Genomic DNA, 12,468 nt, shown 5'->3' with positions numbered 1-12,468 from the left:
AATGGCAATCTTTAAATTCTAAATATCTTACTTTACTTGCAAGTATTCATGAATGGATGGATCTACTCACTTTATGGTTGCTTCAGCTTCTCCACCAGAGGCGTCCCTCGTGGTGTGTAAAGACTCACCCGCCTTCGTATTGCTGTATAATCTGGGTATATCGATTCTTTGTACAGCGGCTGTGTTGTTTCGATTCTGCGGTAAAACTGGCGTCTCACGTAGTTACCGTAGTTTCGCCAGTTTTACAGCGGAATCAAAACAACACGCCGCTGTATAAAGAATCGATATACACAGATTATACAGCAATACGAAGGCGGGGAGGAGAGGATACCACTTTCCTCTACTCCTCTACCCCCTCATCATCTGCTGATGAGGGACCCTCTAGAAGGCGCCCCAGGGTAGCAGAGGAGGCAGCCCCCCAGAGTGAGCCCACATGGACCCCACCTCCTGAGAATTATCAGCCCCAAATTCCTGAATTTGTGGGCAACTCAGGAATTCAAACTGTGCGGCTTCACTGAAATAGATTTAAAAAAAAAAAAATTTCTCTGAAGATTTTATAAATTTGATAGTAACCCAAACAAATTTATACGCCCAGCAATTTATTTCCCAGCACCTCTTGCTGCATATGGGCCTAGTAAAAAAACTAAGATTAATCAGTATTGGAGTGCGGATGTCTTGTACCACACTCCAATTTACAATAATACCATGGCCGGTAATTAATTCCAATCAATACTGAAGTTTTTGCATTACAACAATAATGCACAGTGCCCACCCCAGAATGACCCCGCATTTGACCGTTTGTTGAAAATTAGGCCCGTCTTGACCACTTCAATACAAAGTTTTCAGAAGTGTACACCCCAGAACAAAATGTCTGCATAGACAAATCCCTGTTACTTTTCAAAGGGAGGGCAAGATTCCACCAGTACCTGCCCAGAAAGCGGGCAAGGTATGGCATAAAACTGTATAAAGTCTGTGATAGTAGCTCTGGGTACACTCATAAGTTCCGGGATAATGAAGGGAGTGACACCCGGATTAAACCCTCAGAATGCCTCCCGTCCTAGGAGTTAGTGGGAAGATAGTGTGGAACTTACTGCACCCACTGCTGGATAAGGGTTACCATCTAGACGTGGACTCCCAGGCTATGAGCTGTGTGCTGCGATTGGCTAGCGCTGCAGCAAGGGACACGCCTAATACAAAAACTCTGCCCAGTACAACAGAGGGAGCTGCAGACACCGGAGCTTATACCGGGCGAACGGAGCGGCGCCCAGACATACTAGTAAGTGCAGGGGGACCCCTGGGCACCGCTCTGCCCACTGATATAATTTAATAACCGCACTTTTATAATATATGTAAATTACCTCTCTACCAGCAAGTAGGGCGGCTACTTGCTGGTAGCAGCCGCATCCTCCTTTCAAATAAAGCCCCCTCCTCCTGTTGATTGACAGGGCCAGCAGGCGCTCTCGTCCTCGTGTCTGCCTTCTAAATCTCGCGCCTGCGCCGTACCGGTCTTCAGTCGGTGCAGGCGCACTGAGAAGAGAGCGATCGCTCAGCCGCTACTTCCTCAGTGCGCCTGCGCCGATGATGTCACATCTACACCCGGTGCAGGCGCACTGAGGAAGGAGCGGCCGAGCGAGCGTCCTCCTCTCAGTGTGCCTGCGCCGACTGAAGATCGGTACGGCGCAGGCGCGAGATTTAGAACGCAGACAGGGTCAGCCAGAGGACGAGAGCGCCTGCTGGCCCTGTCAATCAACAGGAGGAGGGGGCGTTTATTTGAAAGGAGGATGCGGCTGCTACCAGCAAGTAGCCGCCCTACTTGCTGGTAGAGAGGTGATTTACATATTATAAAAGTGCGTTTTTTGAAGAAACTACTGAACAAAAAAGGGTTTGAGCACTGTAATCGCAATATAAGGATTTTAAGTTGCTCAAAAATGAAAAATGACTTTAGGGGGGTGACAGAAGCACTTTAATCTTCCTGATGTAAACTGGAAAACCAAAATAGCTAGTTCTGCCAGGAGTACAGATATTCTAAATTCCCTACTGGGATTATCTCTACAGCAAGTAGTGGAGGAGCCAACCCGGAAGGAGGCCATTTTAGATTTAGTATTCACAAATAGGAATTTGGTATCTGATAATACTGTAGGGGAAAGCTTGGGATCTAGTGATCACCAGTCAGTGTGGTTTACTATACAGTGACTGAGTCACACCACACAAACACAAAAGTTTTAGATTTTAGAAAAACTTACTTTTCTAAAATTAGATTAGTGGTATACGAGTCCTTATCAGATTGGAACAGTTTCAATGGAGTCCAGGACAAATGGGACTACTTAAAAGTGGCACTATTGAAGGCAACAGATAATTGCATTAAGCTTGTCAGTAAAAGCAGAAAAAAAGGAAGAGACCACTGTGGTACTCCGCAGAAGTGGCCAAAATCGTTAAAAACAAAAAGATAGCATTTAGTAATTATTTTTTTTAAAATAGGATGACAGGCAAATTTATAAGATTAGGCAGAGAGAGGCCAAGAAAGTTATAAGAGCTTCTAAAGCACAGGCAGAAGAGAAATTAGCTCAGTCAGTGAAAAAAGGCGATAAGACATTCTTCAGATACATAAATGAAAAAAGGAAACTAAAACAAGGAGTTACCAAATTAAAACAAAAGAAGGAAGGTATATGGAAGAAGATAAAGAACTAACTGACTGCCTCAATGAATACTTCTGTTACATTTTTAGAAAGGAAAATGAAGGAAAAGGACCTCAGTTAGGAAGGAAGACTAATGAATCTTTTGATGCATGTGTATTTACAGAAGAAGAGGTTCTAAGTCAGCTGTCAATTTAATACAAATAAGTCTGATGGGATACACCCAAAGCTATTAAAAGAGCTTAGCGGTGAACTAGCAAAACCATTAACAGATTTATTTAACCAATCACTGGTAACAGGAATCGTCCTAAAAGATTGGAAATGAGCAAATGTGCCCATTCACATGAAAGGTAGTAGGGAGGAATCGGGCAACTATAGGCCAGTAAGCCTGACATCAATAGTGGGGAAATTAATGGAAACCATACTTAGGGAGAGGATTGTGAAACATCTAAAATCCCATGGATTGACAGATGAAAAACAGTATGAGTTTACTTCAGGGAGATCATGTCAAACTAATCTTATAGATTTTTTTGACTGGGTGACTAAAATAATAGATGGCGGAGGTGCAGTAGACATCGCTTATCTAGACTTTAGTAAGGCTTTTAATACTGTCCCACATAGAAGGCTTATCAATAAATTGCAGTCTTTGTGCTTGGACTCCCATATTGTTAAAATGGATTAGGCAGTGGCTGAGGGACAGACAACAGAGGGTTGTAGTCAATTGAGTATATTCAGACCATGGTCTTGTTACCAGTGGGGTACCTCAGGGATCTGTTCTGGGACCCATATTGTTTAATATCTTTATCAGCAAAATTGCAGAAGGCCTCGATGGTAAGGTGTGTCTTTTTGCTGATGACACAAAGATTTGTAACAGGGTTGATGTTCCTGGAGGGATACACCAAATGGAAAAGGATTTAGGAAAACTAGAGGAATGGTCAAAAATATGGCAACTAAAATTTTATGTTGATAAGTGCAAGATAATGCACCTGGGGCGCAAAAACCCAAGAGCAGAATATAAAATCAGTAATACAGTCCTAACCTCAGTATCTGAGGAAAGGGATTTAGGGGTCATTATTTCAGAAGACTTAAAGGTAGGCAGACAATGCCACAGAGCAGCAGGAAATGCTAGCAGAATTCTTGGGTGTATAGGGAGAGGCATTACCAGTATAAAGAGGGCTCATGCCGCTCTACAGAGCACTAGTGAGACCTCATATAGAGTATTGTGCTCAGTACTGGAGACCATACCTCCAGAAGGATATTGATACTTTGGAGAGAGTTCAGAGAAGAGCTACTAAACTAGTACATGGATTGCAGGATAAAACTTACCAGGAAATAGAGCTTAACATGTATAGCTTGGAAGAAAGACGAGACAGAGGGGATATGATAGAAACTTTTAAATACATAAAGGGAATCAACAAGGTAAAAGAGGAGAGAATATTTAAAAGAAGAAAAACTACTACTAGAGGACATCGTTTTAAATTAGAGGGGCAAAGGTTTAAAAGTAATATCAGGAAGTATTACTTTACTGAGAGAGTAGTGGATGCATGGAATAGCCTTCCTGCAGAAGTGATAGCTGCAAATACAGTGGAGGAGTTTAAGCATGCATGGGATAGGCATAAGGCCATCCTTCATATAAGATAGGGACAAGGGCTATTCATAGTATTCAGTATATTGGGCAGACTAGATGGGCCAAATGGTTCTTATCTGCTGACACATTCTATGTTTCTATGGTTGCGGCATATTGTGTATATTGTGAACAGCAACTTATTTATGAACTTTTATCTGGATTTATTCTACTTACCCTATTGGAAAACTGAGTGCATTTGGGAACTGCATGAACTTCACTGGAGGTGCCGCAGTCGGATATCGCTCCCATAGGCTGCAAGCAACTGAGATAACAAAGCATCCGTGAGTAATAACAAAAGGATCGCATTTGGCACTAATCCAGTGTGTTTGTAGTTCAGTACTTCAGCATATGTGGACGGACTATCATTCACACCTTGATTACAATTCATCTGAAGAAGTGCATGAACTTTGCTAGAGGTGCGACAGTCAGACATCGCTCTCATGGACAGCAAGTAACTGATAGGATAATACGGCAGTTAATAGCATTAAAAAGACCGCTTTTGGCACTAACCCAGTATGTTTCCAAGTTTACCATTTCAATATATGTGGACAAACATTTTAGTCAGCACACAGTACGCTGAAGCACAGGTGTAGCTGTGCTGAACATACAAGTCTTGAGTCACTTATAACAACGGGACTCTATTCAGCATATCTGAAAAGGCATATACTTCAATTATATAAGCAGAACTCTATTCACAAGGAATATTTCATTAACCTTATAGCCGCTTGTAGTTTTATTTTTATATTTTTTACTAATAATGCGAGAGCTCCGCATTTAGGGACTTGGATAATTTAATGTATTCAATTTTATACATAAGGTTTTAATAACATATGAATTGTAGAGTGTTTCTTGCGTAGAAAGTTTTAGAACTTATAGAATGTTTATCAGACTTTTGTATGTATGGAGGGGGGGGGGGAATCTAATAAAAGTTGCAAATAAATTACTGTGAGCCAGCCAATTTTATTTTGAAAGTGTTTTGACATAGCTCCAAATTACCATTCCAGCTAAATCCTCTCTCCTAACGCCATATGGTGCTCCTTCCACTCTGAAGCCTGCTGTGCGCCCATACATAATTTTTTGAGCACATATGGGGTGTTGGCGTATTCGGGGGGAAATGGGGAATAAAATGTGGGGTGCACTTTATCCTGTTACCTCTTTTGAAGGTGAAAAATGTGGGTGCAAAGCAACTTTTTTAATTTTTTATTTTCACAGACAAGCGTTTCTTAATTCTGTGAAACGCCTGATGGGTCAAAGTGCTCACTACACACCTTGAAATATTCCTTAAGGGGTGTAGTTTCTGCAATGGGGACACTTTTTGGGGGTTTCCACTCTAGGGGTACCTCAGGGTGTGTTCAATTGCAAGATGGCGTCTGTCAAGTATACCGGTGAAATCTGCCTTCCAGAAGCCATTTGGTGCTCCTTTCCTTCTGACCCCTGTGGTACGCCAATTTAGCAGTATACAAGCACATATGGGGTATTGCTGTAATCAGGAGAAAATGGGCCTAAATCCATTTTTCTGGAAAAAATAAAAAAAATTGCCTTTTCACAGCCAATTCCATGAATCCCCTTTGAGGACAAAGTTTTCACTACACATCTTTAAATATTTCATGAGGGGTGTAGTTTCAAGAATGGGTTCACTTTTTGGGGGTTTCCACTCTAGGTATCTCAGGGTGTCTTCATATGCGACAAAGCTCCCAAAAGCCAATCCTGCAAAATCTTTCCTCCAAAAGCCCTACTTCCCTTTTAAACCCTGCCATGCATCCATACATCATATTTTTAGCATATATGGGGTGTTGGCATATTCGGGGGGAAATGGGGAACAAAATGTGGGTTGCATTTTGTCCTGTTTCCCCTTGTAAAAGTGAAAAATGTGGGTGTAAAGCAACTAATTCTGGAAAAAATATAAATTTTTCATTTTCACAGCCAAGCGTTTCCTTATTCTGTGAAATGCCTGATGGGTCAAAGTGCTCACTATACACCTTGAAATATTCCCTGAGGGGTGTATTTTCCGGAATGGGGTCACTTTTTGGGGGGTTCCACTGTAGGGCCACCTCAGGGTGACTTAATATGCGACATAGCTCCCAATTACTATTCCAGCTAAATCCACTCTCCAAAAGCCATATGGTGCTCTTTCCACTCTGAAGCATGCTGTGCACCCATACATCAGTTTTTGAGTACACATGGGGTGTTTCTGTAAACTCCAGATTCAGGGTAATAGATTTTGGGTTTTGATTTGCTGTTAACTCTTGATGTGTTGCAGAAAATTTAGATTCAAATTTAAAATCTGCAAAAAAAAATTGAAATTTTCATTTCATTCTCGTGGGGTACCTAAAGGGTTAGCAAAGTTAGTAAAATCAGTTTTGAATGGGTGGTTTCTAATATGTAACCCCCAGAAAGTGACTTCATAACTGAACTGGTCCTGAGAAATTGGGGTTTGGAAATGTTCTTAAAAATTTTAAGATTTGCTTCTAAACTTCTAAGCCTTCTAACTTCCCAAAAAATAAAATATCACTTTCAAAATGATCCAAACATGAAGTAGACATATGAGGAATGTAAAGTAATAACTATATTTGGAGTTATTACTATCTATTATAAAAGTAGAGAAATTGACATTTGGAAATTTTTCCAAAATCTTTGTACAGTTAGTATTTTTTTATAAGTAAAAATGAAATTTTTTGACTCAATTTTACTACTGTCATGAAGTACAATATGTGACGAGAAAACAATCTCAGAATGGCCTGTAAGTAAGTAAAAGCGTTTTAAAGTTATTACCACAAAGTGACGTCAGATTTGCAAAAATCGGCCTGGGATTTAAGGTGAAAAGTGGCTCGGTAGTGAAGGGGTTAGTTATACAATACATGTTGATAATAATGAGTAGATCGACAAATGTGCTTAAACATAGGCCATTGAACATGACATCACATGGATGAGGCTAAGCTGTGAGAAGTCCGTGGCACTACTACAAGCGCCGATGCCTTCTCAAATAGCTGATGGGCGGGGATCCAGGGTGTTAGACCCCACCGACCAGATACTGATGACCTATCCAAAGGATAGGTCATCAGTATTAAAGTCTTGAAAAAAAAACTTTAAGACTAAAGTCTATCACATTCACACTTTTCAAAACTGAAATGTTCTCATAAATAAGTTATTCAGATTTTTTTTCAGTACCTTTAGATAGAAATACAATATTATAGTACATGAAACCCAGTTTTTGAATACACTGCATGTATTTAAGAAAAGAAGGTATGCAGAATCCATAGCCTATGTGAAAAATGACCACCGATTGCACCATATTTAACTATGATAATTACAAATAGTACGCTCCTATAATTTGTCTGCCATCTTATACATAGCTGTTTATGAATATGGACAAATGGTTTATTGCACATACACTGGTAGGTTTGTGTGCATGAACTTTCACTTTAAAGGAGTTGTCTCACTTCAGCAAATGGCATTTATCATGCAGAGAAAGTTGATTCAAGGCACTTACTAATGTAATGTGATTGTCCATATTGCCTCCTTTGCTGGCTAGATAAATTTTTTCTTCACATTATACACTGCTGGTTTCCATAATTATGACCAGCAAAGCGACAGCGGTGGCCGTGCGTGCACACTATAGGAAAAAGTGCTGAACTATGCGCACTCCCACGGTCTCAGTCACCAGTGCCGTTTCTTATATTTTGCAACCAAAGCCACCAACGATGGATTACAGGTTGGCCATAACCATGGAAATTAGCAGTGTATAATGTGATGGAAAAATTAATCCAGCCAGCAAAGGAGACAATATGGACAATCGCTATACAATAGTGCCTTTGCAGTTTTCTGAAACACACTGCTTAATGTTGTGATTGTGTTTCATGTAAACTGTGCTTGTAAATCTGTTCGCATAAAGTTGCATAGGGAGGAAGGGGGGGGGGGGTACTAACAAGCCTCCCAGGGAGGAGGAAGGTCAGTGTGTGATGATGTCTGAGGACAAGGTGAACCTCAGCAGCCATTTGGCAGAGATATAAAAGCTCCATAGTTCCATGCACCAGCCCATAAAAGGGAAAAGATTACAGTATCTATAGGCAACCCAGAGAGGGAATGAGGATATTGACAAAGGAAGGTAACTGTCATTTATCAGACTCAAGACTCCTTTGCATCAGATGGAAAGATTCAAAGCTACTAGCTACCCACCATAATTAAAGCCAAAAAGGCCATTTGTCTGAGTATAGTATTCCTAGAAGAGGATACAGAAGTATAGGATTATACAGTACAACAGAGATAGTTCATCCCTCCAACCTGGAGAAATAAGAGAGAGTGAAAGACTGATTGTTATAGAGGACGATTCCTTATGCAACTTCTGGGAACTAATGCGAATCACTGTGAAAGCTGCATTTATGTAAATGACTGTTACATACCTTGATAATCTGTGGAACAGCTTCAGTAAAGTACTAGGAGTTTGTTAAAAGCTGTAGTCTCCCTTATTCTATATCATAATTTCAACTACTACCACCAACATTTTAACCTAATTGTGCTGGCATCACGAACCAGGGGCCCAGCCGCAAAAGCACCTTACACCAATTACCATCAAGGGCACCTCAACCAACATCTGGCTGGTGGTCCCTGCAACAGAGTGCCCTGGAGGATTTCGTGCTGTCTTCCCATCCACTGCACTGCAGGCCCCAAGGGACAACTAAACCGTGAGTACTACTATCCTCGGCACCTTATCACTAGTACGCTGAAGTGAGACAACCCCTTTAGGTCCTGAGAACCTTCAATAGGAATCTGATAGGGGAAAACAAGTTTTTAAAATAAATCACTATGAAAACTATTAGAAACCAAATGCAATGGTAGACGATCATTACCATAAACAGAAATGGCAGACAGTGATAAGTGATGCTTTAGTTATATTTTAGGCTACCAATAAAGGACATGCAGAAAACTGAAATTGTAAATCAAGATATTTCATTGGCAATAAAGAACAAGCGGGCTGAATATATTATCCAAGATTCAGAACAAGAGGAGATTTTATATTGAAAATGTGGGACATTTGTGGTAAAAGTTGCACCAAAAAACTGGCGTACATGCTTTGCATTGCATTTATCAACTGTTATAGTCACTTTTACAACCTTTTAACACCTCGGCTGAAAAAAGTTTGGGGCTTACCTAAAATGTGCCTTGGGCCCACCAGATGAAATAATTCTTTGGGCCCACCCTCTGTGTATATAAGACCTTAAGCTCCTTGTTTTTTAGGGGTCCATTATTGTCAGAGCTTATCGGATTTACTTTTAGAACGTTATTAGATATTGTAGACAGTAAATCTGTCCCAAGGTTTTGAAGATGGAAGAGAACTGCCACATTATTCTACAAAAGTTTCTGTCACTATTGTCATAGAAGACAACCCCTGTCCACATGGTCTACATGTGGGAAGATCCCTCTATGATTGAGAGTGGGCAGCCACTAAGTAGGAGCAGCTCCCATTCTGGCAGGCTCAAGTCCCAATGGCCACCATAGTCACATTTCCCCTGCAGTCAAAATATTATCTGACCCAGTAAAATCAGGTGCTGCTGAGTTCAGCAAGCAAGAATGAGAAGCAAGAACTGACTAGAGGCACTGGTACTTGGTGGGAACATGTTTAGAAGAGGAAAAGTAGAAAGTAATCAATGAGCTGATGAACAAGACCCCATGAGATGGAAAAATAATAGCTATGCTCATGAAGTTTGGAGGGGAACAACTAAAGCAGATCCATAAACGCTTTACTTCCATTAGAGAAGGATGTCTGCCTGATATCTGGAATTTCACAAGGCGAGGAATACGCAGCAGTTTGGTAATCAGCATGGGAGTTCATTGTTATAGCAAATTTATAAGGTACTGAAGAAAAGCATTACCTGGAGACTAGCAATGCTTATACGATATACAGAGGCAGGGGAACTGACTTTGACAGTGTAGGAAAATTGTCCTATTGTAGTTTTCAATAGGATTGAACATTATGCCTCATGCACACAGTAGAGCTGTGTGCAGGAAGCTGTATGGGGGCATATTGAGCGTCTGCAGCTTAAGACGGGGGTTATATGGCCACTATGCCCACAACACAAATCACACAATTGCATTACAACAAGACCATGCCATGATAGTCACATAAATCTAACTGAGCTGGTCCCAAGGCAACTCAATTATTTGTATTAGTTGAGATGCAGGCAGAGCTACACTACAATATTTGGCCAAGTAGCACGTGTTATGGCAAAGGTCACCATGTAGTTCTGGCCTTATACTATGAAATATAAACTTCCTATCCCACTATGAGGTGATTCCATACAACACTGTATTATGTAATTCAGCATTCAATGCAGCATGCCACAATTCACGTGGAAAAATAAATCCTATGTATGCTTCTGTATCAAATCAAAGGCATAGTGAAGTACAGAGGAGCCCTATAAAAGTGATATACAGTAAAATATTGAGTAATGTATTAATTTGTAATAATGTATTAATATTTTGAAATTGGTTTGCGATTCGTTTACTGGTAAAAGCAGAATTGCATTATGGAGTCTGTTACAACGGACCATAACGCAATTCTATGAAGGAATGTATAAAGGAATACCTTTAGAGGCATTCCGTTATTTATTCTGTTGTAATAGAAGTCTATGGGCTGCAAAACACTCATGGGATAACGGAAAACGGGCGGATTCGTTACGCAGCCCATAGACTTCTCTTATGAGAAGCCCATAGACTTCATTCCGTTATGCATTCCGTCATAGAATTGCGTCACGATCTGTGGTAACGGAATCCATAATGCAATTCTGCTTTTGCCAGTAAACGAATCGCAAACGAATTTCTAAATATGAAATTAGATCCTCTCTAGTATTAATCAGTATCAAAGGTTTAAGAAGTCCCACTGCGATGCAAACTGCTAATTTGAGCTGTTTTGTACAGCAACGGTTTTTGGCCACATTCACTGTGGAAATTCTGATGAGAATAATCCACAGCGCATCCACTATGTGTGGCCCCAGAACAATTTAAGGATGGTGATGCCATCATAAGAAGCACTGTCTGTGACGTTGCCTATTGTGTCCCCTCTAAGGCCAAAAATGGGTGGAGATGGGAAGTGAAGTCAAAATGAGTGCTGACCCGATAGCATGGGTGGTCGGTGCTGGAGGTGTAATGCTTGAACTTCTAGGCTTCGCTGCACGTGATGACACTACAGGCACGTGACTGCTATAGTGACATCAACTGAGAAGATAACATCTACATGGGATGGTGGGTCTCCAGTAGAATGCAAGTACTTGTAACAACATCAGATTGCCTTACTTGTCTTTGGCCCCAAAATAAAAGCTGATGTCACAGCTTTTGGGCGATTTCACTACCAGGGGTGCCGCCTTGATAGATGGAATGCACAAACTCCATTACATCCATACTTGAGACAATTGCATCCTCAAAAAAATTGCTTTGGAGCATAATCTGGCCCTCATCTCACCACCAATTATGAACAGGAGGTTTTGTACACTATAGGAGCCATGTATGTTACACCACTTAAGTTACAGTGAAAGAAAGTTTTCTATCAAAGCTAACTTGCATACTACGACATTCCATCTACTTACTACCCACTTATAGTCCTCTTGTTCTCATGTAACACAGGGTGCATTATGACCACTATTGCTATTCTACTGGCTGATGTAGTTAATGAAACACATACCTGAATGGAATAGGCTGCCCTTCCACAAGGATGATTGTTCAGCTATTTTTGTTACTGGTATGACTCCAAACAGCTGTATGTCATGAGGAGAATTACTAAGCAAGCTGGTATCTATATTACATGGGCTTTAGTCCAAAATCAGCCAATACACATAAACAATTAATTACAATGACAACATACTTTTCTTGCATAATTCCCCGGCAGATTCTTTAAGCAGATGCTTGAAAGCTTATTAAGAAGTCGTATTTTCTGTCACACTCCTTGGCTTATTTTTGGAGATAATGAGAAAGTGCATTTCTATTCAAACCTTCTTATAATGAGTTCAAATAAAGGAAGAAAAAAATGAAGCATTGAATACAAAAATCAAATTATGTGTGCAATAATTAAGGTAAATCAAAAGCAATGGAACACAGATAAAATGTTTTTCCAGGACAAGAAAAACAGATGGTCAATCTGAGCCGTGTTTGATAAGAAATTTAATAGGATACATCCAATGTTCTTACTGCTCAAGATACACTGGTACCTGGAGGGTG

The sequence above is a fragment of the Bufo gargarizans genome, chromosome 2 (assembly GCF_014858855.1).
Source record: "Bufo gargarizans isolate SCDJY-AF-19 chromosome 2, ASM1485885v1, whole genome shotgun sequence".
Taxonomy (NCBI): Eukaryota; Metazoa; Chordata; class Amphibia; order Anura; family Bufonidae; genus Bufo; species Bufo gargarizans.
The sequence above is the reverse complement of the archived record's forward strand: the minus strand, read 5'-3'. Positions refer to the sequence as shown.